The sequence below is a fragment of the Papaver somniferum genome, chromosome 1 (assembly GCF_003573695.1).
Source record: "Papaver somniferum cultivar HN1 chromosome 1, ASM357369v1, whole genome shotgun sequence".
NCBI classification, from domain to species: domain Eukaryota; kingdom Viridiplantae; phylum Streptophyta; class Magnoliopsida; order Ranunculales; family Papaveraceae; genus Papaver; species Papaver somniferum.
Window position 1 is genome coordinate 38,047,973 of NC_039358.1, and position 5,208 is coordinate 38,053,180.

The 5,208-nt window shown below is 34.1% G+C and overlaps 1 non-coding gene across 1 annotated transcript; it reads right to left on the reverse strand.

The window, feature by feature from the left end:
- Positions 1–530: 530 nt before the first annotated feature.
- Positions 531–611, reverse strand: TRNAL-AAG. The gene has a single exon. It is a non-coding gene; the product is annotated as a tRNA-Leu (tRNA).
- Between the last annotated feature and the right edge of the window lie 4,597 nt (positions 612–5,208).

The following is a 5,208-nucleotide window of genomic DNA, read 5'->3' on the forward strand; positions in this document are numbered from 1 at the left end:
TATCACTAATGAGAAAAAAGTAATTAAAATTTTGGTTAGGACTAGTGATAAATATATGGTATTTAATTGGATACACTCATATATATATATATATAGATACCAATATAGGTTACAGATGCCACAATATTCGGTCAGAAATAATGAGAATACACGTATTTGTTAGCTGTAATTTATATCGAGGCTTGTGTGTATATATAGAGAGGACCTAGATCCTCATGTACTAGCAGAAGCCATGGGAGTATACGTTTGTAATTGTATCATACAATTCTATCCGAGATGACCGTTATTCTGTTTTTGGGCTGCAAAATTTTGGTGAAGCAGGAGCGAAAATGAGACTGGTAAGTTGGTGAGATGCCTATCAGAGTCTCGGGGACGCTAGTGTGTTTAAATTTAATGTCAGCAAGGAAGTATCATAGAAATCAAAGGTGTGTTTAGTTGTTTTGTTAATAGGGAAATTTTGAGAGAGGTTGTAAATATTTAGAAGAGGTAGAAGGTTACAAAATGAACTTCAAGGTTGGTAAAAAATGAACTGTTGACAGTGGGATTTGAACCCACGCCCTTTCGGACCAGCGCCTTAAGCTGGCGCCTTAGACCAACTCGGCCATATCAACATAGTTGGCATTTGGGCAACTCCAACTCTATTTAAAAGCATCCGTAGATCCGAATAAACATCCATAAATAGGGACTCACATGTATATTATTATATGTGTTGGAGTCCAGTTTGTCACTTGAATTCCAACTAGTTTCTTGTCGTTTGACGATGTATTTGATAATTGATTCACATTTTATTTTTATTTTTTTTGAATATATAAAAAGATTTGCCATAAGTTCACTAAGGCCAAGCACTATGGTTGGGGTTATCCCTTCCCTATTCCTTAATTGTGGGAAAGGGATATGGGTCACAAGACAGCCTCACTATGATCTGTTTTTGTCCCTTCCCTACATTGCTCAAAAACTGAGTTTTTTTCCTAAATTTTATTTTACGGGTTTAGATAATTATTATTTATGGGTTAAAATAGGGATATGATAGGAAGTGATGCAACTAAAGTATGAAGCTGAGCCAAGCAGAAGAAAAAGACATGATTGGCATGACCTTACTCGGATGTTGGCATCAAAAGAGTTAAATCATGGCTGAGATGAATGTAATGCTAAGATGGCTGCATATTAGGATAGGCCAAGTTATGTGCAACGCGATAATGGATGTGCATTGGCTTAGGCCAAGTTGAGAGTATCACGATGTTGGCTAGATGTGGCCAAAGCTGTCAGTTACAAAGTATGTGTGCATCACACGCATGCCAGAGCAAAAATTAAGTTAGAGACGGTTATAAAGGGGCTTTATAACCGAGTTTGGCATATTCTAACCATTCAAGATAAGTGTAGCGCAATTCTGCAAGCCAACACTAAATTTAACAGTTAGAAAGGAACTGTGGCGGTTAGGGGAACTGCCTATGGACTGATGGTTGTTCATAGTCCGTGCAAACGAGTTGCACACGTATTGACCTGGTTATTCGCGTTATAAATAAGCTAGAGAACCTTTGTAAATGTAAGTCTTCACATTGCAGTAGAGAATGTTTTTGTTGTAAGCTTAGAGAATAAGCTTGTAAGCCCATTGGTTGAACATAATTTTGTAATCTTCCCCTTAAGCTAATGAAAGTGAGTTTGTTGTCTTAGATGTTTGCCTTAGTATTCTTTTGATTCGAAAGTACTCCCGAAATTCTATGAAGCATAAGCATGGAATTAACCCTTCTTTGTAGTATGGCTACAAGTGAAGGAAAAGAGAAAATCTAAGTAAGTCTTTTGTTGCATAACTCAGTGAAGTTGGTTGTTTGCGTAGGTGAAAATTTATAAGGCTGAAATACGAGTGGGTGATAAGAGATCACTGAACCACTGTATTGTCGGGTCAAAAATTTGCTTGGAGCATTTGCAGGTGTGACAGATACCATAGTAATTGCCAATTGCAATTTTCCCCTAAATTAAAGATATACGGAAGGAATAACCCCTCCATAGTGCTTGGCCTAAGTTACCGGGTGAGAGGGAAATATCTACAAATAATGATCCACGTAAGGTCACTAAGTGACCAGACAAAGTACCCACAAAAAACCCCTCAAATTTATGGAGTACCATCTAAACATCATAAAGACGTGGATGATAAATCCGGCCATAGTGGAATTTTTTAGTCTATAAGATGTGGAGCATCACAAACAAATAGATGATTTTTTTCTTCGCAGGAATTCCCTGACAGGATACTTGAAAATAAATGTGAAAAGGGTACCTCGTAGGACCTCGACTCGCCTACTCGGGTCTTGTATAGATATGCAGGAAGGGGTGCTCCTAGATGTGTGTAGGGGGTGTTTGTTCGCGAGAAAAGATTATGTAGTTGTTATTCAGTTTTTGGGGTGTGGACACACTTGCGCGAATTCGGGTACCGACTATAAGGGAGGAGGAATCGAAAGTAAACTCTGACCACTCAAAGATTTTCTCTAAGTTCCCCCATTTCCCTTTGTCATACAGAGACTGAAAAAATCTTTTATGTATAGGTCTTAGAGGCTCATCTCCCTTTTCTTATTATGTTTAACGTCCTTTCTTAATCGAACTCAGTTAAGACAAAATTGATTATCTGTTAAAAATCCCGAAAACTCCCTACTATTGCAAATCAATATCCTAAAACAGTTCGTTCATAAGGATATTGTACCAAACCAATATCCTTTCTTCGCAGCCACTTCAACAAATGATATCATTTCAATGTAATATGAGAAAAACTCTAGATATGTTAACCAATTTAACTATGTTCACTAAGAACATAAAAAATACTTTATTTTTAGATGTGACTTTACAATGTTGTTCTAAAAAATATATGCCTTCTCAAATTTTGTTGCGGCTTACGCCCGATAAAAATTAATAAATGGACCTTAGATAGAACTTACGCTGTAGAAATTTCCCCCCACTAAGATGAACTCTAGCTTCATAGCTGATTTCAGTTATCATTATGACTTTCCCATGCTTATCATTATTGTATTTGAGGTTAGTCGTTGAAAAATATTTTTAGTCCCCCGCATGTAAATTCCTGGTTCTGTCACTGAATATATATTATTTTCGTTTTAGAAAAAGTAATACTTTCCTGAACGGAGAGAGTATCAAATTAGCTCCAGTGACACATATGACAAAATGTTGTTTTAGATGACTGCCACCACGACGGAAAGCATAAAACGTTTCTTATGTTGATGAAGGAAACTTTGAGAGAATCTCAAGTGATTCAATTGCCTTACACTATGATATACTCACTTGTAAATATTCAGAAGAGGTGGAAAGGTATGGAAACAAGTTTTGATTCTCATTTTGAAGTTTTACTTAAAACAAATCTTAGTCGAGAGTATTGGAAAAGAAAAGAGACTCTTGTTGTATTAGATGGAACTGTGAAATTTTGAAAATGTTAGTTATTTACAATTTATCTCATTTTCATTATGGTGAGTGTAAGATGTACCTGGGAAGCACTAACACGGACATGACATGACACGGATATGAGGACCGACAATTTCTCAAAATACACGTGTCCGTGTTAAAATTAATTTTTGATGAATTATATAAATTATAACGTCATAAAAGTGAATTACTATAATGTAATTTCTTATATTAGAATCCGGTACTTGTATAATGTATTTTCTAGATCGTCGTTATAATTTGTCAAACTTAGAGTAGTTATATATGGAAATAACTATTTATATGTATTCCATTTCCTAGTAAAAGATACATGCAGTTAGCCTTATCTTGGGATGCCAAAATATATTCTTGTAACGGGCATGAATTAAAGTCATAACTTATTTTTTCAAAGCCTAACATTTTCGGCCCAAATTATGTTACTTCTATAGTGGAGGGTACACACAAATACGTGTGCTTATTGTACTAGCAAAGGAGAAAATACTGCATGGATGGCCCTTATTAACAATGCGTGAGATTATTATAGTTTTAGTTTTAACTTCAATTATAGTTTCAAGCATTGATTTTTTAATTTTAGTTTCTCTTTAATTATATTCCTGGTAAGTTTACTTAGCATCAAAACTTGGAAGAGAGAAGACGTTGTGGAAGCATTTTGATGTGCTATTTATGACCGAGATAATTTGAACTATACTTATTTATTGTTTAAGTAATTAGTATTTGCACACAAAATTTCCAAAATATGTGGTTACCCACATTCTTAAAATTTATTTTAGTTATCAATACGTCTAAGGGTTTGTTAATTTTTTTCAACTAAACAACATTCCGCTCTTGTCACCATATAAATATTTAATATCCAATATTGCTAAGTTTTCATCTCCTTTTAACACATGAGACGCGTCTTTATAATTAAGTTAGTATAATGCACATAATAAGTATATCAAAATAATATGAAGAAATGTTTAAGTTTGTTATGATTTTTTTAAATTACATTTCTCATTTCCGAGATTTGAGTAAACACTCGTTTAATTTATTTTGTTGTTATGGACAAAATGCTTATTATATGTTGATATCACTTGTGTTGGCTTTTAGTCGTGTTTTTTCTCTTCGGTTGGCACTCCACACCGAGTGCGGTGACCTAGTTATACAGGTTCAATAAAATGCCGAGAAGAAAAGTTAAAAAAATCTTCGATAAAAACAATAAAGAGAAAGTATGAAGAAACATCAGAGAAACAGAAGTTAAATGTACGTGATTATCTTTAAATTATAATAATTCTAGATGATATCTAGGGCTGAATCATATTTTTCAATTTTGGATGTGATTTTTTAAGATCTCTGAAAGTTTTATTTTGTGGAAGAAGTTGAAGTTAGGGAATTCAGTAATTGAGTTAAAAGACTGTTGCTGGAAGTCAATAGAGTTTACGATAAGTTAACTGTATAAATCTTCAACACGGATAATTGCAAGGTTTAGTGTAATATGAACAATTCTTGGTCTCTCTCTCAATACCTTCTTGGTCATTCTTTTCGATATCATTCGTAAGTTGAGTTTCAGCACTTTCTCCCAAAAAATAGGTGTTCCACATATTGAATTAACACAATGCATATCATAATTAGCTAACATATCTTCTGGAAAAAAATGCTAAAACTCACTGAAAAATATTCTTTGAAGTTGCAATAACCATCAATCTGATCTTATAAATTTGGTCACATCAACAAGCCATTCTAGCATGATGTTAATATTTATATATTTTTTGGCTATGTGCTTTGTAGAAGTTT